The sequence below is a fragment of the Mauremys reevesii genome, linkage group 9 (genome assembly GCF_016161935.1).
Source record: "Mauremys reevesii isolate NIE-2019 linkage group 9, ASM1616193v1, whole genome shotgun sequence".
NCBI classification, from domain to species: Eukaryota; Metazoa; Chordata; order Testudines; family Geoemydidae; genus Mauremys; species Mauremys reevesii.
Window position 1 is genome coordinate 81,731,764 of NC_052631.1, and position 25,870 is coordinate 81,757,633.

Sequence of the window (25,870 nt, forward strand, 5' to 3'; positions counted from 1 at the left end):
TGCAAATGATCTGACACAAAGTCCATTAAGTTAATCAGAGTCTTTTCATTGACTTTAGTGGGCTCTCTGGATCAAGACCCTGATTTGTATCAATACAAGACCATACAAACTAGCAAGCTGTGCAATGGATGGATGTTTTTCCCTTGTTTGATAGAAAACTTTTTTTCTTTTCTTGAGATTGGATGGAAAATGAAACATAAGAGGGTATGGCAGGGATTGTTCATCACCAAATAAAAGACATCCTATCATATTTTTAGGAATATTGGGTTAAATGAGTTTGCATGCCACAGCATATATGGTAGTCTGAAATATAAATGCAGTAAAGAATCCTGTGGCATCTTATAGACTAACAGACGTTTTGCAGCATGAGCTTTCGTGGTTGAATACCCACTTCTTCGGATGCAAGAAGTGGGTATTCACCCACGAAAGCTCATGCTGCAAAACGTCTGTTAGTCTATAAGGTGCCACAGGATTCTTTACTGCTTCTACAGAACCAGACTAACACGGCTACCCCTCTGATACTGAAATATAAATATAATTGATGTACATATTCAAAATTCTTGATCACTTGAATCACCTTTGTCTAACCTGCATTGACTAGAATGAAGCCACTTCTTCAAAAATCTTACTTACGACTTGAGACACACAAGTTTTTATATTTCAGACACCAAGCACATACATGTTAGAAAGACAATTCAGCATTCTGTGCAAGCCTTCATATAAACTACTCTCAGTGGCAGATTTTCATTATGCACTAAAGCTTACTAGGTAGGAAACTTTCAAATAGTATAACTCCTGCCTGTGTGAATGGAGTCTTTATGTTCTAAGTACCACATAGATTATCAAATACCAGGTAAAAGTCATATCATAAGTTTTGCTTTTTTAAAACTGATGCCATCAAAATAATTAGAAGAAACCCAGCATTTACCAAGAATATGAAACAATTTTTTATTAAGTTTCACTCGCCATGAGTCATTACTTAAAAAAAGATAAATATAAGGTGTGTGTTATATTTTCTGAGGCAGAATTTCCATATTATGCATTAATTGTTGCCAAACATTCCATAGTAACATTCTCACTGCTACATCCTTACTCCCTCACGTTGGGCACAGAATTCTAGAGGACAAAAAAGACAAATGATGATACATGCCATTAATCTGAGGATTAGCTATGTTCATCTACAGTGGTCAGAGCTTTTCACTAGTTTTGGTTAGGATCTGGTCTTGCCTTCAGGCCATAACAAAGCTGAGTGCTTGATGTTGACACCTGGCTTTTGCACTCCAAAAGCACTGAAAAAATTCAGTTATGGGGTATATCATGAATGTGTCAAAAAGTGTCAAACTCTGGTGGCATCCCAACTAAACTGGAATAACTTTTTAAAATACATTCACAGCTAACATCAAAGTACTGTGTATAGAAGATGTTTTCATGCTTAATTTAGCAAAAAGTTTAATTTTGTCTAATTAGTAACCTCCCTAACCACCCCCAAATGACTTTAAAAAAATGCTATACTTTTCTGCCTTTTAAAATGTGTGCCAATTTAGTATATGTGAATGGTGCCAGAACAACATCCCTGGAAACTGAAATATTCTATTTATCTATTAAATAGATGATTACAAAGAGGAGAACAAACAACAACAAATTATATATTTTTATAGCTCCCCTACACTCCAGTACAACAGGGTATTATACAACAAGTAAAAGCAGAGTACAACAAAACCACCAATATAGTTTTTAGAAAACCCTATACAACCAATAATAAATCAAATCAAAATAAGTGGCATATACTAGTAGCAAGGGGCCAACAATAGATATAGTAAAAAAAACACCTTTGGAAAATATAAGTTCTTGTAGTTCTCTAAGGGGTGTTTCTGTATAGTCATAAATGTGGGGAAAGCATCCCCCAGAGCCTTGAGCCTGCATTATCATAGCAAACTGACACTTGGGAGTGCACAAGTGCCCCCTTTTGGTGGGAAACTTTCAATGCTAAAAGTTATAGAAGGGAGTGTGGCTCCCCAACTATCTAAAGGCTCGTCTAAATGAAAAACTGTTGGTTTGTCTATATGAACATTTAGTTCACAGCAAGCTGGGTTGTGAGCTACCCCCCCCCCTTGTTGAAATGGGACTATATCAAAGCAAACCAATGAACTGCTAATGCATGACAGTGGGGTCCACACAATTAGTCCATGGCAGGCTACTGTGGGGCAGACTAACATCCCAACTTGCCATGAATTAAATTATCGTGTAGACAAGCCCTTGGTTTGCATCAAACCAGGATAAATATACCTTGTGCTAGCCTGCCACACATTAAATGTCCCACACTAAGTGGATCCTGCTGCCCATTTTCAAGCAGGGTATATCAAAACCCACTAGGGAACTTTTAGTATGCAACAGCAAGACACTTACTGCACAGAAGGCTAGTGTTCAAATGACCACTTCTCTAAGGACTAAAAGGAGAAGATTACATAATTCTAGCTAGGACTACATTCAGATCCATGCTGGAGTAAGCTCTCTAACTGGTGGGTAGGTATTAAGGACACTCTTTGTGAATTTCGAGACAGCAGGGTAACTGAATAATCTGACTCCACCTTGAAGTCCACAACAAACAGAGTAGACCAGGGGTGGCCAAGCTGTGGCTCTGGAGCTGCATGCAGCTCTTCAGAAGACAATATGCGGCTCCTGCTAGAAGCCAACTCTGGGGGGAAAATGGTGGGTGCAAGCCCTATAGCCCCATCATTCCCCCATGCCTCCTGCCAGCTGCGATCAGCTGTTTCACAGCATTCAGGAGGCCCTGGGGGGGAAGGGCAGAGGAGTGAGGACGTGGCATTCAGCCCCCCTCCCTCCCCTAGTGCCTCCCGGCCACCATGATCAGCTATTTCACGGTGTTGAGGAAGCTCTGGGGGCGAGGGGGGAGGAGAGAAGATGCGGTGCACAGCCTCACCCCTCCCCCCCCCAGCACCACCTCCTCCCTCCCTGTGCCTCCCGTCTGCCGCAATCAGCTGTTTTGAGACATGCAGGAGGCTTGGGGGTGGGGGGGGAGCAAGGACACGGCTCACTTGGGGGGAGAGGCGGGAAGAGGCAGGACAGAGGTGCGGGTGGGGACTTGGGGAAAGGGATTAAGTGGTGGTCAGGGCCTGGGACAGAGCCAGTTGTCTAGCACCCCCTGGTCAGCGCCAGTGTCTTCTTGAATAAAGAACAGGAGTACTTATGCTCAAATAAATTTTAGTCTCTAAGGTGCCACAAGTACTCCTGTTCTTTTTGCGGATACAGACTAACATGGCTGCTTCCTTGAATAAAGCACATGGTGACTTGATTAAAAATTTACACACCATCTAATTTTTCTTACACTATCTAACAATGGAAGGCAAGTGCAAACAGAAAACACACAGATGAAAATCAAGGCTTCCAACAGAAGTGGGAGAACAAGTACTTTTTCGTTGAACGTAAATGGTAAGGCCATATGTCTTCTTTGCCAGACGTGTGTATCTCAGTTCAAATCTTCAAACTTGCAGCGTCATTTCACTTCTAGCCATGCTCATATTGATCAGGAATTCCCACAAGGTTCTGAACTCCACACTTTAAAACTGAAAACTTTGAAAAGACAAACAGATGTAGAAGCCCAGTTCTTCACCAGATTTGCCAACCAATCGCAGATTGTAACATTAGCCTGCTATTATGTGGCCTGGCACATAGTCCACGTGAAAAGCCCTACTCTGAAGGAGAGCCTATAAAAACGTGCCTCACTGATGTGATTTCAATCCTGTCACCAGAGAACAAGAATCTACAGAAGAAAATTTCTGGCCTGCAGCTTTCACGCCACACAATAGAACGCAGAATCTCCGATCTGAATTGCAAATTCAGCAGTGTGAGTATTCAAGCATCACTTTGGATGAGTCATGCCATGCATAGGATAAACCTTATTATCGGTATTTGTCCACACTGTATCTGACAACTGTGTTGTAAGGGAAGAACTCCTCGATATCATGTCACTAAAGGACAGAACTCGTGGACGAGATCTAAAGGAGGCGTTGATGTTGGTAGTTGTGAAAAGCCATTTGCCTTTGCAGAAGTTCACTGCCATTGCAACGGATAGGCCTCGTCCATGTGGGGATCTGCGAATGGATTAGTAGGGTTTTGTAAGTGTGACAAGCCCTTTCCCGAATTTTGGACATTTCACTGTATTATTCATCGGGAGCAACTGATATCTAAAAATCTCAAATTTGATCATGTCATGAAACCTGTATTGCACACTGTGAAATTCATTCTCTCAAATGCACTCAATCACAGACAATTTCAAAATCTGAAGAACTGGATGAACACGACTCCCCTGACTATTTGCCATTTCACTGTACAGTTCAATGGCCCTCGAGAGGTTATTTCCTGTTTTTTCAAGCTCCTGGAACCGGTAAAATAGCACAGAATACACCCCGAGCTTACAGATCCTGGATGGGTCCTAGACTTGGCATTTCTTGCAGACATGCTGCTGCATTTGGATAAACTAAACGTGGGCTTAAAAAGACAATTCCGGTTGCTGTCTGATCTAGTGCAAGGTGTATTTGCGTTCATAAACAAACTGCAGTTGTTTCCATAGACAAATGCTTGAGGGAGAGCTGCTGCACTTTCCCTCAATATCACTTCAAGCCAAATCAAAAGAAGATGAAGCAGAATTCCTAAAATGGAGCACAACTAGGTATGCGACCGTGATTAAAGATCTTAAGGACAGTTTTGAGGAAAGATTCCAAGATTAGCAGCAGAAAAGACCTCAAATCAGATTACTGATTGACCCTTTCAGTGCTGAAGCCCATTGTCTGAAGCCTCCTTTAGTCACTGATAAAGCAACATCCCAGATGGAAATAACAGAACTTTTGGAAGACGGCAGATTGAAATCTGTTCAGAAGACAGAGGGGACCCTTACTTTCTGGAAATCTGTACCAAAGGATAAATAACCCAACATCAGAGGTGCAGCCCTAAAATTAATCTCGATGTTTGCCTCAACCTATCTTTGTGAGTCTGTTTTCTCGACACTCAAACATGAAATCCAAGTACCAATCCATTTTGACAGACAGCCACTTAAGAGAACTGCTGTGTGTGAGCACAACTGAACACAAACCAAACTTCAAAAGAACTGCTGAAAGCAAAGATTGCCAGAAGTGCCACTAAGTCAGGGTTTCTCAAACAGGGGTCGCCGCTTGTGTAGGGAAAGCCCCTGGCGGGCTGGACCGGTGTGTTTACCTGCCCCGCTTGCAGGTCCAGCCGACCGCGGCTCCCACTGGCCGCAGATCGCTGCTCCAGGCCAATGGGAGCTGCTGAAAACGGCGCGGGCCAAGGGACTTACTGGCCACTGCTTCCAGCGGCTCCCATTGGCCCGGAGCAGCGATCCGCAGCCAGTGGGAGCCGCGATCAGCTGGACCTGCGGACGGGGCAGGTAAACACACCGGTCCGGCCCGCCAGGGGCTTTCCCTACACAAGCGGCGACCCCTGTTTGAGAAACCCTGCACTAAGATTAAGTTATTATCATTAACTATACATTCTCTAAGTTGATAATGTATATTTATTATACATTTATATATACACACACACACACACATAATCATTATATATAACAGAACAACATATAACTAAAACTGTGGCTCTTTGGCAATGTACATTGGTAAATACTGGCTCCTTCTCAGGCTGGCCACTTCTGTAGTAGATGTTCTAAACAGGAGTCCAGAAATGTGCATCTCTACTTCATTCACCCCACACATGCACATACCACCAGCATTCCCTAGAAATGCACTAAGTAAAATGGTATTTGTAACAGAAGTGTTAAAAAGGCAGATCAAAAAATCTAGTCCCTTGATAATTAGAGCCTTATAATGATAGCATTTTCATTCAGTTTAATGGATTTTTTTTTAAACAGTAATGTGATGTCAGTCTCAACACATTAACCTGAAGTTTCAACACTGTCAGTTTGATGAATTCAGAAACTTTATCTTTATACAAATCAGAGCAGAGGCCTATTCTTTCAGTCCTTAATGAAGCAAAACTACCACAATGTAAAGAAATGTGCCCTACATTTTTTATACTGAATCACTTTGCTGAAATTAAAAAAACAGAACAACAACAACAACAAAAAATTACACTAGCTCACTGTAAAATAAAGTTTGGCAGATACAAAAATAATCTTTTTCCTGTAACTTTTCACCAGCTCATCCTCTGTCCCATAGATAGTACCAAAGATTGTACAGGTTTTCTTTTAAAGAAAACAAAAAAAGTGATGAAAACAAACATACTAGCAGAAAGTGTGTGTTTAAAGAAAAACCACCACAGCACAAGTAATTTGGATACTGATTAACCCTTTTGCAGAATACTACAGCTCTCGTGAGAGTCTATCACTGATGTCTCCTTTAGAATGCTGTCAAAATCCAACCTTTGTCCAAATGAAGAACATGCTGGCAATTTGCCAGGACACAAAAGTCGTAAAATGGGGCAGATTATAGCAGTCTTTAAAGAAACTGCACTTTCCCCTTTTTCTACAGTGTATTCTTGAAGCATGTACTCAGTTCAACTTGCAAAGTTACTAATAATGTGCCGTGCTTCTACCTCCACCCATTTATTTTAAATAAAAGGAGTAAGTCTGAATCCTATTATAAAGTGTTTACATTTAATGTACAGGTAAACTATAGAACAATAACAGGAAGGAGGAACTTGGAATTCTCTCTCCATGGGCAAAATGTTTACTAACATTGGTCTTCAGAATACTTGTCAATTGCTGTTTCATATTAAACAGCTGCCTGTGGTTTGTAATAATGTTTTTATTTAAAGAAGTTAAGAGACTCTCTCCTTTGGGAATCAACTTAATGTAGTATTTAAAACAAAATAAGAAGAAAAAGCAGAATTTGCCACTTTTCTGTCTCTGCCTCATCTTTTCTCTCAACCACCTCCACAGCAGAACCATAAGAATGTAACTTGGCACAATTGTTTTATAGAGGCGATGAGCATGACAGTGAGTCACTTGCTCTTAAAGGAATTATTGAAAATGTACTATATCAACATTTAAGAGAAGAATTTTCCTCAAATGGATTATTTTTATGCATCCTTAAAGTGGTTGTATCAGAAACAGAAGCATACCAATTAAACACAAACCATACACACTTAAAAATACTGTTTAAATGTTAGGTATTTATGAGCTGCAAGCTAAAAAATACTTTCTTTAGAAATCCAGTCTTGAAGGAATGCTTGAGACATACTACCAGGAAAAATATCTAGCCAGAATTATACGCTAAAAATGAATTTTCAGTCCTTGAAAAATCAAACAGTTTGTCTCCAGTCAAAAGGTTTATCCTACTCACTACCAGCTCTGTAAGTTTACACAGAATTTGGAGGAGGCTGACATATTATTAATTATTATTATTATTGAGGGTAAAATTAAAATAGAGAAAGAGAGAGAGAGGCATTTCAGTGTTAATAGACCAGGGACATGGAATGAAACACTGTGCATCTTTTAGAGGCAAATCCTCCAGAGGGCACTCTTGCAGTCAAAAGACATTAAGCAGTTCAACTGTGCACTGAGGGCAGGAATGGGGAATCCGCACAATCCCTTCTGTAGCACACTCCAGGTTTACCGAACACTGAAGATTCTGTGATTATGGAGCATGGTGGCCAGTTATCAGTCACAATGTAGATCCACTAGAAATTCTCCACTTCCTCCCATCATGAGGGCGGGGAGAGGGACGATGGAGACAAATATGCATGCAACAGCATGGAGATTACCAAAAGATCATCTCAAGAGAGGCTCTTTTTTTTTCCCCACAGAGCAACGTATAGAGGTGAAGTGGATTCCTTCTTTTCTCCAAACTCTGCAGGAACTCTTAGTCGAACAGCTCTACTTCCTTATCAGATCTTACGCTCAAAACCCAGCAGTCTCTTTTCCACCTTTGACTCACGCCTAACCAGTTTAATGTCAGCCTATATTTCTGACATCTCTTTACGGAATTCCAGTTGTGTTTAAGATGACAACTTGGCTAAACACTGTGCTCTTGATCTTCCCCCCTGAACTCTAACTCTATCACCACCATCCTCCCCAGTCAGGCCCATAACCTGAGAGTCATCACTGACCCACACATTCAAGCTATTTCTAAATTCTACCACTTTTTCTTACACAGTATCTCTAAAATCCAGCTTTCTAGCACAGCCAAAACTATCATCTAAGCCCTCAGCATTTCACGTCTTGTTGCAATCATCTCTTATCTAGCCTTGATTGCAGCAACCTTGCTCTCCTTATGTTTATTCACAATGCTGTTGCTAAATAATTCTTGCTCATCACTCTGACCACAGCCACCCACTCCTTAAGTCTCTTCATTGGCTCCCCTTTTTACCTCCACATCAAACACAAAATTGTTTTTACATTTAAAGGTCCTTCACAATTTAGCCTCTAACAAACTAATCTAGTAACCTCTCAAGACCTTGACCCCTACTTTCATTCCATCAATATTCCCACCTCTTCTATGATGCCTACAAAACCAAGCGTGCTGATCATGGCTAGACAAGCAAGAAACTCTGACTATTCCTCTTTCTTTTTCCTACAACCCACCATTATTAAAAAGAAAAATCCTACAATTTATATAACCAACAAAGCTGAGCCAATTCTTTACCATATCATTTACCTGTATGTTGTATCCCCATTCCCTACTTTAATCTATCAGTCTTTTGACTGTAAGTCCTTCAGGGCAAGAACTGTCTTTTTTCTATATTTGTATGGTGCCTAATGCAAAGGAACCCCAATCCTGACTGCATATTTGGGCACTATGATAATTTAATAATAACTCTCCAGTGCAGAACGCAGATATTCAGGCAATGTGCCAGGGCAAGGATTTGGGTCTCAGGCCATTAACATTTCATTCTGAAGACTCAGGAAGACTACTAGAAGTGCCTGGAAACTGGAATTCATATTCCATGGGAAATTTCAAAATTAGAAAAAAACTGAAACGGAACAGAAAATTAAATTTTGACGTTTTCTGCAGAATGGGAATTCCAAAATTTTGTTTAGATACTTCATGTCCAGCAATCTGTACCTCTTTACTCCAGGGAACTTGAAGGCAGATCAGACTTCTGGATCTGCACTGGAATTTTGGTAGGGTTTGCAAGATGGAACCAAAATCAAAAGCTTCCAAAGCAGTGGTGGGCAACCTTCAGCCCACAGGCCACATGCAGCCCACCGGGGTAATGCGCTGGCAGGCCACCAGACCATTTGTTAACATTTGCACGGCCACCCGCAGCTCCCAGTGGCTGCGGTTCACCGTTCCTGGCCAATGGGAGCTGCGGGAAGCGGCGTGGGCCTGGAAAGTTACTGAGAAACACTACTTGCGGTAGAACTCTCCTATCAAAGCCTACATCTGTTGAAGACTTAGGGCTCAATCTCAGGCACAGTGGAGTTAGGGGATTGACAGGGAGATGACTGTAGCCTTAGTTTATACTGGGACTGAGTTTCTGAAAATCAGGGAGCCACACAAGGACAGAGTTAATTGGCACCACTCAGTTGAGGTTTATCAAGGACATTCCATCAGTTGAGGACTGGGTGTATTAGAGCTCGGCCATGACCACCCATTCCCCTTCTTTCCCCTCTTCTGCTTTCTTTATACCAGGCAATGGAGTTCTACTGAAGGAGGTGGCGGAGCTGATGCATGAGGCAAAAAAGTCACCTTTGCCAGCTTTGGACCAGCAGAAATACCCCCTTCCCAAGAGGAATTCTCCAGTGAAATCGTCACCTGCTTTAAGTTCACTTTTATAGTGTTTTCAAAACACATGTGATGTAGACCAAATAGTTGCTTTATAAATTTCCTCATGTGACAGGTTCAACCTCTCTCTCCAAGAAGTTGTTGTCCCCTGCTTAACTGCATGGCAGTGTAGCAGGATGGTTTGGTCAGTCTGGGCCTCTGACCCCAGTCTCTCTTGCATCCGATGAAGTGGGCTGTAGCCCACGAAAGCTTATGCTCAAATAAATTTGTTAGTCTCTAAGGTGCCACAAGTACTCCTGTTCTTTTTGCGGATACAAACTAACACAGCTGCTACTCTGAAACCTTTCAGTTCAGTATGTCCCAAGCCCTCTAGATGTGGTCCCTGTTGGACTGGCTTCTTTGAAGGTAACCCCTTGGCCTGCCCTTCTTGGGGCCAGGCGTCAGGGGTGAGGTAGGAGGACTTGAGTCCTCCTGCTCCATTGGGTCCTGGCCCAGGACCCTCAAAGTGTAATAGCTTGGGGTGGCCTGGCTCAGTCCGTCCCACTCCCACATTGATCCATGCTCAGATGTGCCTCCTTAGTAACTAGGGTCGGTGGGCCCCAGGCCTCTGGTCCCTGAAGGGACTCACCACCCTGTTACATATGGCAACAAAAGAGGTAGCAGTGTTGACAAGGTGCCTAAGGCCTCCTGCATTTTTACTACTCTGTCATCTATACCTGCTTTGAGCAGAGTAAGACAGCATGGTGGTAAAAACATCAGAGCCACCAGCACCTAATATACAACAGTAGTCTACCATGGCAGGGCTGAACCACTGGTAGCAAGAGTGGGAAACTTTTAGCAACAAAGCCTAGTATAGATGCAGCCATACAGTCTTCCAGGATACACAGGACCCAATTTGCTAATGTCAAAAAGAAGTACTAAGAAGTTGTTTAAAACAAACAAACAAACAAAAACCACCACAATTTCAGGCCATCCTAATACATAATGAAGAAGCAAAAAAGGCACAAGACCAATTTTTTTTCCATTAACAGGTCACCCTTAAGCCATAACCCCTTGTTTGCAGAAAATTTAGTATATTGAGACTACTTTGCCCTTGAAATTCACAATTTCTGATACGTCCTATTATAACGTTTCTCTTAACCTTGTTCATAAAATTAATCAGGACTGTATCATTTTCTAAGTACGTTTTGTAAAAATTAGTGCTTAACTTTTTTCTTCCCCCTTACAAAGAAATAAGCCAAATTTGCATTAGGACAATTTCCACAGTGAATCTGGCAAGCATATCTACCATCAATTTCAAAGAGGATTTCAATTCCATAATAATTCTATAGAATATTTTTTCCCAGCATAAAGAGAAGCACTAATTAAAATTATTTCAATTCTTGCAGCACACCTAGACTCAAAAGACCTTTATATATCACTAAGAAAATGAAAAATAACTAACATTAAGACTTTAAACTGCACAATGAATGGGATCCACAATTGTTCTTGAATATCTTAGCCATTTTTAAAAGTGGCATTCAGCTACCCAAGACTGAGCAATAACAGTTCTGTGACACCCTTAGATGTCTGGAGCTGCAAGTGTGCTACATTGACTGGCTCAGCATATGCCTACCTTATGCCTACCCATTATTCCCCACGAACGAAGAATTCCCAGTAAGGGCAGGTCATAAGCTTGCGCTGATTAAGTCCCTGCCCTTTGTACACATCACCCTTCGCTATTACTGACTGGATGGTTTAATGAGGTCCTCACATAGGCCTTGGAGGACCACTGAGTAGACGGTCAAACTTAACTACACCTCTACCCCGATATAACGTGACCCGATATAACACGAATTCGGATACAACACAGAAAAGCAGCGCTCCAGGGGGGCGGGACTGCGCACTCTGGCGGATCAAAGCAAGTTCAAAATAATGTGGTTTCTCCTATAACGTGGTAAGATTTTTTGGCTCCTGAGGACAGCGTTATATGGGGGTAGAGGTGTACCTAGATGTTAAAAGCAAATAGTTAACAGAGTCTAGAGGCAAAGTTCCAAAATATCCATCTGTACACAAGTAGTAGGTAGTTATATATTATGTACAGCAATTTTATATGCTGGCACTATATATGTGGATATAGGTGTGGAATTATTATATATGGATAGGTATAAAAATGGATGGTTCAAGATTTGTGTAGCTTTATCAGGCAATAGGAGTAAGGCTTGTACTGCACATGGAGCAACATTATTGCATATTGATGCATTCTATGCACTAGTATGATAATTAAAATAGTGTGTACAAATAACTGGTACAATCACAAGCATATAGGGGATTGGTGCCCAACCTCTTCCTGTCACGCCCTCCCTTACCAGTAATGGAATCTGTCTGCACAGCCAAGGCTTCCTCAACACAGGAGCTTGGGCTGAAGGCAGAGCTGTGGGCAGAACTCGAGATGGGGGAGGAGCTGGGGCTAGAGGCAGGGCAGGCCTGGTGGTGGAGAGGGAATGAGGGCAGAGCTACAGCTGGGGCCAGAGGTGGCCTGGGTGGGCAGGGCAGAGTGAATCTGCAGCAGGGACACAGCGGGGCTGGGTGGCGCTCCCTCCACACCCTCCTTGGGGGTGGCCCAGGGCCTCCCACGTGCCCCCCACGAACGTTCCTCCGTTCTCCCTTAGGGGGTCATGCTCCACACTTTGGGGACCACTGGCACAGGTTGTAATTTTTAGAGAGAGAGAAGTTCCTGAGTGATTACTACATTTGAAAAACACTTTGGTTTAGAGCTGAAATAGCTTATCTAAAGCTCATTTTTTAAATTTTAAAAGTCAGAATAGTTCAATTACACCTAACCTTTAATAGGGAAAATTTTACATTTCTTATTAATAGAATGCAACTGGAAAACTGCCTGATTATTCCATGTGAATACAAAATATTTTTTTCAACTTCAGTTAGAGTCACATTAAACACTGGGGACAAAAAGTAATTAAAAAAGTATTCCAATTCCTAAAAGCCAGATTTAGAAATTGTCGGTCTTTTGTAGATGACCTATTGAGGTCCCTTGCAATCCTACATTTCTATAATTCTAGAGTCAGCATGGTGGGCTGTGGTCTCTGCACACAAGCAGCCTAGCTGCTCTCAATCGATCATGCCATTCCTGCAGCCCCACCATGTGGTATTAAAGGCCTTCTGATCTAAATGTATATATCTTCATGTCCCTTTGATTACTTCTTTGCCGCACAAAAAATTAAAAGTGAATTTTGTCCTAAGTCAATAACTCTTCCCCTAGAGTGCTGGCATTTCCAAACTGCCAGCCAGATGAATACTTAGGACAGTGTTTCCCAAAATATGAGATGACTTCTCCCACACTCACTCTCCCCACCCCCAAGGGAAAGCAGGAGGCAGAGGGGCAGCCAAAGGGAAATGGAAGATATATAAATTAAAGGTCAACAAACATATGGACAAGGGTGATCCAGTGAATATAGTGTACTTAGACTTTCAGAAAGCCTTTGACAAGGTCCCTCACCAAAGACTCTAAAGCAAAGTATGGTGTCATGGGATAGGAGGAAAGGTCCTCTCATGAATCAGTCACTGGTTAAAAGATAGGAAACAAAGGGTTGGATGTTATAGTGTCAGTTTTCAGAAGGGAGAGAGGTAAATGGTGGTGTTCCGCAGGGGTTTGTACTGGGACCAGTACTGTTCAACACATTCATAAATTATCTGGAAAAAGGGGTAAACAGTGTGGCAGCAAAAACTGCAGATAAAACTATTTTGAATAATTTTGTAAAGGCCAAAGCAGTCTGCAAAGAAGCATTTCACTAAACTGGGTGACTGGGCAACAAAATGGCAGATAAAATTCAATGCACACTGGAAAACATATTCCCAACTAGGGTGACCAGATCACCCAGGTCAAATATCGGGACGCGGGGGGGCAGGGCGGGGGCAGAGGGGGGAAAAAATGGCGGCAGAGCAAAAAAAAAAAAATCCCCCACCCCCGATTCCTCCTCCCTCCGCAAGCGCTGCAGGGAGGCCTGGGAGACTCAGGGGAGCACGGGGCCGGGGTGAGTGTGAGTCCAGCCTGGCCCCGAGCAGGCAGAACTCAGGCGCGGTATCTGGAGGGAGAGTACGGGGTGGCCTGCGGGGCCAGGCGGCGGCTGTTCTCCCCACCTGGGCAGCAGGACTCGGGAGCAGCCACTGCTGCAGCTCCCACTGCCGCGGGGGGAGGAAGCGGCTGCTGGCCAAGCTCGGCAGCTGCGGCTCTGGCGCCCACGAACTCCCCGAGCCCAGGCCTGCTGCGGGGACCCAGCGCGCACGCTGCGCATACCCAGCCCCTGGCCACTCGCCTCTGGGCTGCCTACCCAGCTGGTGCAATCCCGCGGGCGGCCTCGGAGTGGGGGCAGCAGGCCCCAGCCCACCGCATCCCGCTCGGGTCCTGCAGGGAAACGAACGGGACTGGGCTGCCGATGCCTCCGCCGTGGGATTGCACCAGCTGGGCAGCCAGCCCAGACATGACTGGCCAGGGGCTGAACGCAGTGTGCGCGCTGCCCCGCAGCAGGCCCGGGCTCGGGGGGTTCGGGCCCGGGCACCAAAGCCGCAGCTGCCGAGCGCCACGTGCTTGGCCACTTCCTCCCCCTGTGGCAGTGGGAGCTGCAGCAGCGGCTGCTCCCGAGTCCCGCTGCCCAGGTGGGGAGAACAGCCGCCGCCTAGCCCCACGGGCCGCCCCCCTACTCTCCCTCCAGGTACCGTGCCCGAGTCCTGCCTGCTCGGGGCCAGGCCAGACTCACACTCACCCCGGCCCCGCACTCCCCTGAGTCTCCTGGGCATGGCATGCTTGACAAGAGGCAGGGATTTGGGGAGGGAGACAATGGGGCAGTGAGGGGGAGGGGATGGGGGCGAGGATTTGGGGAAGGATCCAATGGGGGAAGGAGGGGGCGGAGTCGGGGCAGGGGAGGGCGCAAGCCCTTCGGGCTCCGGAGCCTTTGCTTGTTTGTCCAGTGTCCCGACCTAACACTGGTCGGGACGCGGGACAAACAAGCAAATATCGGGACAGTCCCGATAAAATCGGGACGTCTGGTCACCCTATTCCCAACTATATATACAAAATGATGTGGTCTAAATTAGCTGTTACCACTCAAGAGAGAGATCTTGGAGTGATTGTGGATACTTCTCTGGAAACATCCACTCAATATGCAGGGGTAGTAAAAAAGTTAATACAATGTTAGGAACCATTAGGAAAGGGGTAAATAATAAGACAAAAATATCATAATGCCTCTATATAAATTCAAGGTACACCCACATCTTGAATACTGGGTGCAGTTCTGGTCACCCCATCTCAAAAAATATATGTTAGAATTGGAAAAGGTACAGAGAAGGGCAACAAAAATTATTAGGGGTATGGAACAGCTTCCATGTGAGGAGAGATTAAAAAGATTGGGACTTTTCAGCTTGGAAAAGAGATGACTAAGAGGGGAGCTGACAGAGGTCTATAAAATCTTCACTGGTGTAGAGAAAGTGAATAAGGAAATGTATTTATTCACCCAATCAAATTAACAGGTAGCGGGTTTAAAACAAACAAAAGGAAGTACTTCTTCACACAATGCACAGTCAACTTGTGAAACTCATTGCCAGGGGACATTGTGAAAGCCAAAATTATAACTGGGTTTAAAAAAAAAAACTAGATAATTTCATGGACTATTAGCCATGATAGTCAGGGATACGACACCATGCTCTGAGTGTCCCTAGCATCTGTTTGCCAGAAGCTGGGAGTGGATAACAAGGGATGGATCACTTGATGATTGCCTGTTCTATTCATTCTCTCTGAAGCACCTGGCACTGACCACTGTCAGAAGACAGGATACTGGGCTAGATAATACTACTGGTCTGATCCAGTATGGCCATTTTTATGTTTTTAAGGTCTCAGAAGATCTTTACCACCATATGGTGGGGCTGCAGGAATCATAGAAATGTCTTGATAGGTCATCTAGTCCAGTCCCCTACACTGAGGTAAGACTAAGTATTATCTAGACCCATCCCTGTCAGGTGTTTGTCTAACCTATTCTTAAAACCTGCAATTCCACAACCTGCCAAGGTAATTTGTTCCAGTGCTTAACCACCCTTACAGTTAGGAAATTTTTCCTAATGTCTAGCCTAAATTTCCCTTGCTGAAATTTAAGCCCATTATTTCTTATCCTATCCTCAGGACAATTTTTCAGCCTTCTCTTTATAACAACCTTTTACATATACTGCTACCTCGATATAACACCACCCAATAGAACACGAATTTGGATATAACGCGGTAAAGCAGTGCTCCAGGGAGGGGGCGGGGGTCTGCGCACTCCAGTGGATCAAAGCAAGTTCAATTTAACACGGTTTCACCTATAACACGGTAAGATTTTTTGGCTCCCAAGGACAGCATTATATCGAGTTAGAGGTGTATTTGAAGTCTTATGTCCCTTGGTCTTCTCTTCTCCACACTAAACAAATTCATTTTTTTCCAATCTTTCCTCATAGGACCATATTGTCTCATTGTTGCCTAGTACTCCCAGTCAGTCTATCTGTATTCCATCTGTTGTCTCTTGACTTATACTGCAATTGCAAGCTCTTTGAGGCAGGCACTATCTTTTTATTCTGTGTTTGTACAGTGCCTAGCACAATGGAGTACTGGTCCATGACCAAAGCTCCTAGGTGCTACAATAAAACACAAACTGTAAGTAATAGTAATTTCATTTTCCTGAAGGGAGACTCAGCTTCCAAAATCTGTAAAGCCCTGGCTTTAAAATATGATATACTATGAAAATAAAAATTCATAGTAGGCCAAATACACCTCTAGTATAACTCCATTCACTTCAATTATGCTACACTTAGGAATTAATTTAGTGCACTATGCCTGCTTTGGGGGTGTCTGAATAGCTCTGCTCAAGAGCCTCATTATTTCCCCCAATAAGACTCTTCAGGATGTACAATGAATAGTTTCTGAAAGTCATCACCTTCCAATGGCTGTTTGGAGACCTATACGAAATGACTTGATTGATTTATGGAATGTTTATTGCTTTAGCAGTTGGGCTGAATTGGTCTTATTCCAATTTCTAAGAACCAGATGTTTACACAACAAAAACCACTATTGCAGTTGGCATTAATTGTTCCATTGGCTTTAACAAGAGTTATACATGTTTCCAGGGTAAGCACCTGTCTACTCTTGCTGGCAGTCTCAGAAGATAAGCAGAGAATTAAATCATTCTGGAAAGTGAGACATCCCTCAGCTCACTTCTAGGTCATAATCACACACTGATGGATTGAGATGTGAGGAATTTTCATGGTTAATCCCTGTAGTATTCCTGTTCAGTGGATAGGAAACTTCAGGCCAAAGGGCTGTGAGTCCAATACCTTTTCACTTAAGAAAACTGTATATCTGCAGCATCCAGAGAGTTAAAGTATCAAGCACCAATCAGATATTTAATAACTATAAAAAGATATCTCATGATTTCAAATGCAGGAAGAAACAACGGAATATCATTTTCCAAAGAGCTTTTTCCTATTTTTCTCTGTCCTTTAAAAAAAAACGTTTAAAGTCCAGACTCAGACAAGACTGCACCAAAGCGGGGGGGGGGGGGAGAGGGGTTTCTGGGTCTGGTCTCCTACAAATAACAGCAGAGGAACATGGTCCTTCACAGGTTCCATATAGATATAGCCCTGTACACTGAAATGACTACATTTCATGCTCCCAGAAGTCTGCTGATGCTTTGGAAGTAATTGCAAGGTCATAAATTCAGCATTGTGACTTCATTGCACAAAACTAGGAAGAGAAAAGTAGAGGATGTTCTTCTTTACTCATGCAGTTTGGGTAATTAGCCAAATGCCAACAAAAATAATAATAAAAAAATAAACCACCTATGAAAAAAATGTGAAAGGGGTACATGAACTCTAGTCACATCTCTGCCATTTACTAAATGATTTGTCCAGTCACACATTTCCCTGGTCTGTGCCTCAGTTTATCCATTTGTTAAATGAATATAATATTTCCTACCTCAGCATGTTGTGAAAATTGTGTGTAACACACAATCTTTCAGTTGCAAGTTCTGATATAATGTCAAATTGTTTATAAATAAATTGATTTATTTTATCATATGTGAAAAGATAACTATTTTGACAGATTTAATTTTCCATTGGGTTTAACTCATTTTTATTCTCTTTGGAGAAATACTAAGTGGGACTGTCCCGTGTATTCAAAATTTAGATTCTCTCTCTGCCTTGTTCATGTAAGGTTGCATTTTTCTAGAAAGTAATTTTTCCTAGAAAATTCTAATACTAAGAATATTACATCTCTCAATTTGGAGGCTGGAATCCTTCCTGCATTAGGAATGCATTTACAAAAGTAATGTAATTATACCAAGTTCTTGAAAGAGTGAGAAACTGAGCTCCTTAGAGCTATGTCTTCCTAGCTTTTATAGAGCACTGAACTTGAAAACAGTCATATTTTGGCCTGTCAGCCTTGACAACATCTCTTTGATCAGCAACTGGTTATCATGGAAAATCAGTACTTTAAGCATTATGATGAGATACAGTATTGTAGCTCAAACAAGCCATAGACTGAGATTTTTTTCTTCAACTATTTAGTTATATTGGAAAGAGAGAAAAATCATTTTTGCATATTAGGAAAAGTAATATCTTCTTATTTGTTATTTTGTTGGAGGGGGAAGGCTGAGGAGACAAATCAAAATAGGTTCTCTTTTTGTTTTCTTTAATCTACCAAACTGAAAAAAAAAATGCAGATTTTCTATTTGTGCTTCTTCCAGCAGACTGCCCACAATTAATTCTTCTTTCATTTTCTTTTCTCTTTGCTTTTCATTAATCCATCCTTTGCCCGCTCCTGTCTTCTTTTCTGTCAGATATTTTGATTTATTTATTTTTAAAGGCCTGGTCCACACTTAAAAATTAGGTCAATATAGTGTGATACAGCATGGCCAGAGGGCAGCAGGAGAGGGTTAGAAGGGAGCCTTAGGGCTGGTCTACACTACGGGGGAAAATCGATCTAAGATACGCAACTTGAGCTACGCAAATAACGTAGCTGAAGTCGAAGTATCTTATATCGAATTACCTACCGTCCTCACGGCGCGGGATCGATGTCCGCGGCTCCCCATGTCGACTCCGCTACCGCCGTTCGGGTTGGTGGAGTTCCGGAGTCGACAGGAGCGCGTTCGGGGATCGATACATCACGTCTAGATGAGACACGATATATCGATCCCCGAGAAATCGATTGCTACCCGCCGATACGGCGGGTAGTGAAGACGTACCCTCATTCCCTGTAAGGGGAAGAAAGTTTGCTATAGATTAACTAGAGCACCTGACGCTAATTAGAGCACCTGATGCCAATTAGAGCAACTGCAGTCAGTCACATGATAAAACCCCCCTGCTTCAATCAGACAGTGTGGGAGTAGGAGCAGAAAGGATTGGTGTTGGAGCAGAGAACGGTTTGGAGGAGTTGGAGCAGAAAGAATTGGTGCTGAAGCAGAAGACAGTTTGGAGAAGTGCTGCGGTGGGCTAAGAAGTCCTAGACCCTAGGTAAAGGGCACCTGGCTTGTGCAGAGGAAGGGCAGGAAGCCCCCCACAAGCTGAAGGGCAGGAGAGGGAAGTAGCCCAGGGGAAGGAACCGTCAGTTCAAGTGGTTCACCACTATCCTCAGGGCCCCTGGGCTGGGACCTGGAGTAGAGGGCGGGCCCAGGTCCCTCCCTCTACACTCCCCTCCTCTAGGGCACTAATGGGGCAATTAATATTCCAATTTAGGGGCAAGAAATGGCGCCCTGAACCCCCCCAAAGAAGAGAAAGCGTGAGACCCATCATAATAGTGCCGGCAATTTGCCACAATAGCTACAGCGCTCAGGGTTGTGAAAAATCAACACCTCGAATGCCATACCTATGCCAACCTAACACCTGGCATAGACGCAACTAGATCCACTGAAGAATGATTTCGTCAACCTCACTACCTTTGCATAGGGAGGTAGTGTTCCTACAGTGACCCAGAAAAACCTCTTCCATCGCCTTAAGATGTGCTTCCACTATAAGGTTATGTCAGCATAGCTACAGTGCCACAGGTGCCGCTATAGTTCAGATAGTATAGACATGACCAAAGAACCAAAGCAGCCATTAATAAAACTAGTCATACTCATATGTTCTTTTGATTTGCTTTTTGGTCAACTCAATCATTTAGCCCAGTGTTTCCCAAACTTGGGACACTGCTTGTGTAGGGAAAGCCTCTGGCGGGCCAAGCCAGTTTGTTTACCAGCCACGTTCACAGGTCCGGCCAATCGCGGTTCCCACTGGCCGCGGTTCGCTGCTCCAGGCCAATGGGAGCTGCTGGAAGTGGAAGCCAGTACGTCCCTCAGCCCGCGCCCCTTCCAGCAGCTCCCATTGGCCTGGAGCAGCGAACCGCGGCCAGTGGGAACCGCGATTGGCCGGACCTGCGGACGCGGCAGGTAAACAAACCAGCCCAGCCCGCCAGGGCTTTCCCTAGTTTGGAAAACACTGATTTAGCCTATTTTAAAAGCATCAGCCGGAAAAAAAAAAGGGAGGGGGGGGGACAGCAAGATCAACTGATATCCAGCTACACAGGAACTATACTCTGAATTTATACACAGTGACATGAAACTGCTAAAAACACTTCAAAATTAATATTCCACGTTTGGGGCCTGGTTTTTTAGTGACACACACCAAAATGAGATCTGAGACTTCTAACACAAATTGTGAACAGAATTAGGAAAACAACTGCATAAAAGGGATTTATTTTCTTGCTGATGTGGGGTTTACCCCTATTAAAGTTAATACCTTTATATCCAAAACACTTGGTAAAGGGAGCCAGTATACACACTATAGTTCAGTTTTGTACCTCACCATAGAGCTCAATGTGGGTCCAGAACAGACCCACAACAAGCCGTGCAAGCCTTAAAATCCATTGTCACATGATAGCTCAATATGACTTGCTGCCACATATGCTGCTTTTGACTTGGTTTATGTAAGAAAGTCTTCATTGCATTTTGTTATCTTTAAGGCTGAAAGACAGTGAATTAATATATTGGCTAAAGTATTTATATTTGCTATTTGTAATCTCCATTTCAACTAAGATTGGCAGCTAATGAAGTTGCCTGTCTGTATTACTATAGCTGGTTGAGCATGCCATTTGTCTTCAGAACAAAATAGCTATACCTTTAGAAGACTGTGTACTACCTGGCCTTGCATATTTATATATTTTTACATAAAAGAGATTTATATATTTGCCACATAGCATTGTGTTTGCTTTGTTAACTACAAGATCTGTTACTGGAATGGTTCAGTTTTTGCAGGTGCTTGAAGAGCACCTAACCTTCCAGCTGCATTGTCTAAGGCAGAGGTAGGCAACCTATGGCACACGTGCCAAAGGCGGCACGTGAGCTGATTTTCAGTGGCACTCACACTGCCCGGGTCCTGGCCATCTGTCCAGGGGGCTCTGCATTTTAATTTAATTTTAGATGAAGCTTCTTAAACATTTTTAAAACCTTATTTACTTTACATACAACAATAGTTTAGTTATATATTATAGACTTATAGAAAGAGACCTTCTAAAAATGTTAAAATGTATTACAAGCACGTGAAACCTTAAATTAGAGTGAATAAATGAAGACTCAGCACACCACTTCTGAAAGGTTGCCAACCGCTGGTCTAAGGTCTAGCCAGCATATATCATAGTTTACAACAGCAGTCTGGATGGTCTAGTGGGGAAAAAGAGGCACAAATACAAAATGCCACTTCACAGTTGTATTTATTAGTCAGGCAAGCTCTGTGGAGTCAATGTCCTGAAGAAGAAAATCTTCCAAATGGGATTTGAAAAATATATGCTACCCCTACTAGATTTAGGGCTAGTTTCTAAAACAAAAACAAATGGGTTTCTAAAAATAAATATATACTTAGGCACCTCCATAAATGCATTTTCAAAAGTGCTGAACCCTCTGCAGCTTTCATGGTCAAGCTCTGATTAACAGTGATGGCACTATCCATCTACAAGGTCAGAAAGATACTACAACAGTTTACATTCTGTTCACATTCTGAAGGTTTTCTTGACAACCACAAAGGTTGGAGTTTATTTTTTCCCAAAAATGAAAGCTTAAATTCTGTAGACTTTGGCAGCACTTGCTCAGGAAAGATTACTATTTGCTACAAGTGAGTACATTTTTCTAGTCCTGCTTCCAAATATGAACTTCTGCAGCGCTGTCTTTCTGAGTCCGGACAACATCAGTGCCTCTACTTTTCTAAGCAGCAGCAGAGTAAAAGCCACAACACTAATTAATTTTATTGCTCCTTACTCTTGAGTAGAAGAAAAACTCACAGATATTATGTCAATTTCATTCTGCTGATGGTTGGGAAAGCTGAACAGCAACAGAAGCAGGCAATGGAGCAATTCACAGATGAGGAAAGACATCCCTCAAGGAAACAAAAAGAAAAAGGATGCTGAGAAGGGCAAAGTAGCAGACACACCCTTGAAGCACAGAAAATTTTCTCCTTTCCAGCAATCAGAGCGGAGTGGAAGGGGAGCTTCAAATATGAGTCACATGCTATTCAGAGACTCACTGGTACAAAATACTGAGCCTCTGAGGGTATGTCTTCAATTTGAGCTGAGGGTCTGACTCACAGTTCAAGGAAACATACTCAGGCTAGCTCTGAATGAGCTAGTGCACTAAAAATAGAACACAGCTGCAACAGTGTGAGCAGTGGCAAAGGCTATCACTTCAAGTATGTACCTAGAGCCTCTGATGGGCACATACTTTGGACAGCTAGCCCCTCCCACCACTCAAACTATTGAAGCTGCACTATTTTTAGCATTCTAGCTTAATCAGAGCTAGCACAAGTACATCTCCTTGAGCTGGAAATCATACCCCCAGCTCAAAGTGTAGACTCACCCTGAGAAGCAACTAACCATAGCTCCCTAATGGAACTCAAGCTCTCTTCCCATTCCTAGTAGTTGGGAATAAGAGCTGAGTTTCTTACTAGTCATTTGGACCTGGATCTCACTGGCGCTGATACAAAAGATTTTGTAGGGATGTATCTTTTATTAGCAAGTGAATCCTTCAAGACGGACATGAAAAAAATCAATTTAATTTATATAGGAAGCTTCCCAACAGATTTTTCCAAAAGTAGCTAAACACTGACTCGCTTTAGAAGACAAAGCAAAGAGAGATCCAGAAGAGCAAAACAAAGGAGTCATTCAGAGTCATTCTACACTTGCTGTTATGGGAAAAGTATTCTGCAAAAAGATCGCCTAACCTTTCCCATATCTGGGACTGACTCCAGCCTCTCCACTATCCCATTTTCCAGCCAGAAACAAAGGTCATTTTAAAGTTGGGTGCACTGATCACACCTTCAAAATATACCTTTCACAGTGCTTAATTTGTGCTAGGGCTCGCAAGTGTTGAGCCCCAGCACCCCTTGGCTTGGCAGTTCATAGTCCCAGCACCTCTGGGCTTGCTGCATCAGTTATGAATGTAAAAAAATTGCTTGAGCCCTGGCACCTCTTTCATTACAAATTACACACTGATCTTTCCAGTACCATATCCTATACTCTGTCCATAATTCCTTTCCAATTAAAAAATATACCATCTTAATACAAGTTATTTTCTGAGTAAAAAACAATGTTATAGCCACATCAATTTAAAAGACTAAAAGTGTTGATTGTAAGAACATGGATCTGAAATACTGCATGGTCCCTGATATAAAGCATCAGTGACATAAGCAGCACCAATTTTTAAGACTGTTGTAAACAAGAAGTTCTGAGTACAGGAAAAATATGAAATACAACAGGTAGGGTGACCAGATGTCCTGATTTTATAGGGACAGTCCCGATTTTTGGGTCTTTTTCTTATAAAGGCTCCTATTACTCCCCACCCCCATCCTGATTTTTCACATTTGCTGTCTGCTCACCCTAACAACTGGACATACATGTCACTGAAGACAATTTCAAGATACTAAGACCAAACCAATACATCAGTAGATAAATACAAGCAAATATTCACTTAGCTCTAGAATTATTGCACAATTTACCAAATCAAGACACAGTATGACCTTTCCATTACACTTTATTGTATACTGACTAACTTGTGAAGGAAACTCACAGCAGTTAAATACAATATCCAACAGAACTAGCTGACAATTAGCAAAATAGACAAATGTGCAACATTAACTTTTTTAAATGAAAATTTAATTTTAAACCATAAGATTAAAATAAAAAATTAGCTCCTCAAGCCTCTCTCAAGTTTTAATTGTAATAAGTGACTTCTTTATTAAGCACAGTTACTTTATATGAGAAACCAATGGAAGCGTAAATGGTGGTCAGCAGGTACCCCTTCAATGTAACAATAAAATCACCTTCTTTTGTCACTGTGACAGTTTTCATTTCCCTGGAGTCCCTTCTCTAAATTGAGGACAGCTCTTAGGCAGGATTCAAATGCAACCCCCTTTCCACCAGTCATACAAGGAAAGTGGGAGAGAATAACCTGACTTCCAGTCCTGTACCCAACTGACTTGGCCACTGCAATGACCCTGACACAACAGCCTCTTTCACCCAACAAGCATTTTGCTAAGTACACTTCGCACCGAGAGCAGGGGGCCCAGAACAGCATCACCAGGGGTTCTGGCCCATCCTGTCCGGGGGGGGGGGGGTGACACCGCCCACACCGAGCCCCACAGGGCTACCCCCGGCGCAGCGGTGATGCCCAACCCGGGCCCGGCGTGGGTGCGGTGGGATCGGCCCAGGAGGACGAGGCCACCTGTGCTGAAGGGAGGCCCACCCAGGGCAGGCGCCATCACCCGCTAGGCCTTCTGGAGGCCGCTCTCCTGCGGAGGGAGGACCAGCACCGGCTCCCGAAGCCGACGGAGGAGGGCGGAGGCAGAGAGGCTGCTTGGGCGGGGCCTTCCCCGTTCCGTGCCTGCGGCAGGCACGGAGACCCCCTGCCCTCCCCGGCCCCGGCCTCACCCGCTCGCCGAGACGCTGCTGGCGGCTCCCTTCGGGGGCTGGGGGCACAGCCGCGCCCCGACCTGGCGACGGCCGGCGGGCTGGGGCTGGCGCCGCCGCTGCAGGGGCCCCGCTGCGGCCGTTTCCACCAGCTCCCACCGCATCGGGGGCCGGGGAACCCGGGGGCTCTGGGAGTGGCGGGAGACGGGCTCCTCCCGCGGGCTCAGCGCCAAGGGGGGCCCGGGGGCCGCTGCTTTCGCCTCATCCTGCTTTTGCCTCCACCGGCCTTTCCGAGCGCCGTCTCCTAGCAACGGCGCCCGGCCCCGCTGAGCTCGCGCCCACTCTGCCCACTGCTGCCGGCGCGAGTCTCCGAGCGAGGCCCGCGCGCTCCCGCCACTCACCGAAGGCTGCGCACGATCCACTTCTTAGTGCTTCGGGCATTGGAGGGCTGCATGCGTGCAGCGGCAGTGCAGCTTGTATCCAGGGAGCACGCAGCATGCTTGAAGGCTGCATTGAACGCCTGTGCCCGCTCTAGGACAGCAATATGTTCACTGCCGTCTCCATCCATTTATCATTAGTGTGCAAAATGTGCGCCATAGGTATGCAGCGCACCCAGTTGTGCAGCATGCTACAGCCGTTTAGGCGTCTCCTCTTCATCTTGGTAGATGAGCACCTCACAGAATGGGGTGTACATAATTTATCTCTTGTAGATAGAAGAGCTTATACCGCGAAAGATACATTATGCTACATGTGCCCCCTATAGTCTGTCTCCAACATGAATGCATCAGGTTGTGCTAAACAGCACGAAGTATGCATGAATCATGAAGTATACATACACTGTGGAGCATGGGAAATTGATGCTGTCCTTGTTTTTTCTGCTGCACTTTCATAGCTCTATTAACCTGCCTTAGGCCAACAGTATGGGATCTATCAAATCAGACACACATCTCTCTCACCTGCATTATCTATATGGGTTTCCATGGAACTGTCAACAACCTATGCAGGACACTGCAAGCAAGGCAACTCTTGATTCACTGTGAAGGGCACCTGAAATGTTAAAGTCAGGAACACTGGAGGTCACCCTTGGGGTCACTATTGTGCATCAGCTTTTTTCTGATACAGTACATCATAGTGTGCCAAGAGTACCATGACACATGTACAAGCATTCAAGGCACGTCAGCTGCTAGACCCTGTAGTCAAGTATCTGGTG

The 25,870-nt window shown here is 43.8% G+C and overlaps 1 protein-coding gene across 12 annotated transcripts in view; it reads right to left on the reverse strand.

The window, feature by feature from the left end:
- The window catches only part of ZC3H12B (zinc finger CCCH-type containing 12B), a 92,946-nt gene extending 67,796 nt beyond the window's left edge, over positions 1-25,150 (reverse strand). For 5 of the 12 annotated variants that reach the window (XM_039487635.1, XM_039487630.1, XM_039487632.1 and 2 more), the window contains exon 1: positions 24,682-24,973. The gene's annotated coding sequence lies outside the window, so the exon portion shown is untranslated. Of the gene's footprint in view, positions 1-24,074; positions 24,501-24,681; positions 24,974-25,061 lie in introns of those variants that run through there. The other 7 variants (XM_039487631.1, XM_039487626.1, XM_039487624.1 and 4 more) reach the window with 3 other exon arrangements.
- Positions 25,151-25,870: the final 720 nt, after the last annotated feature.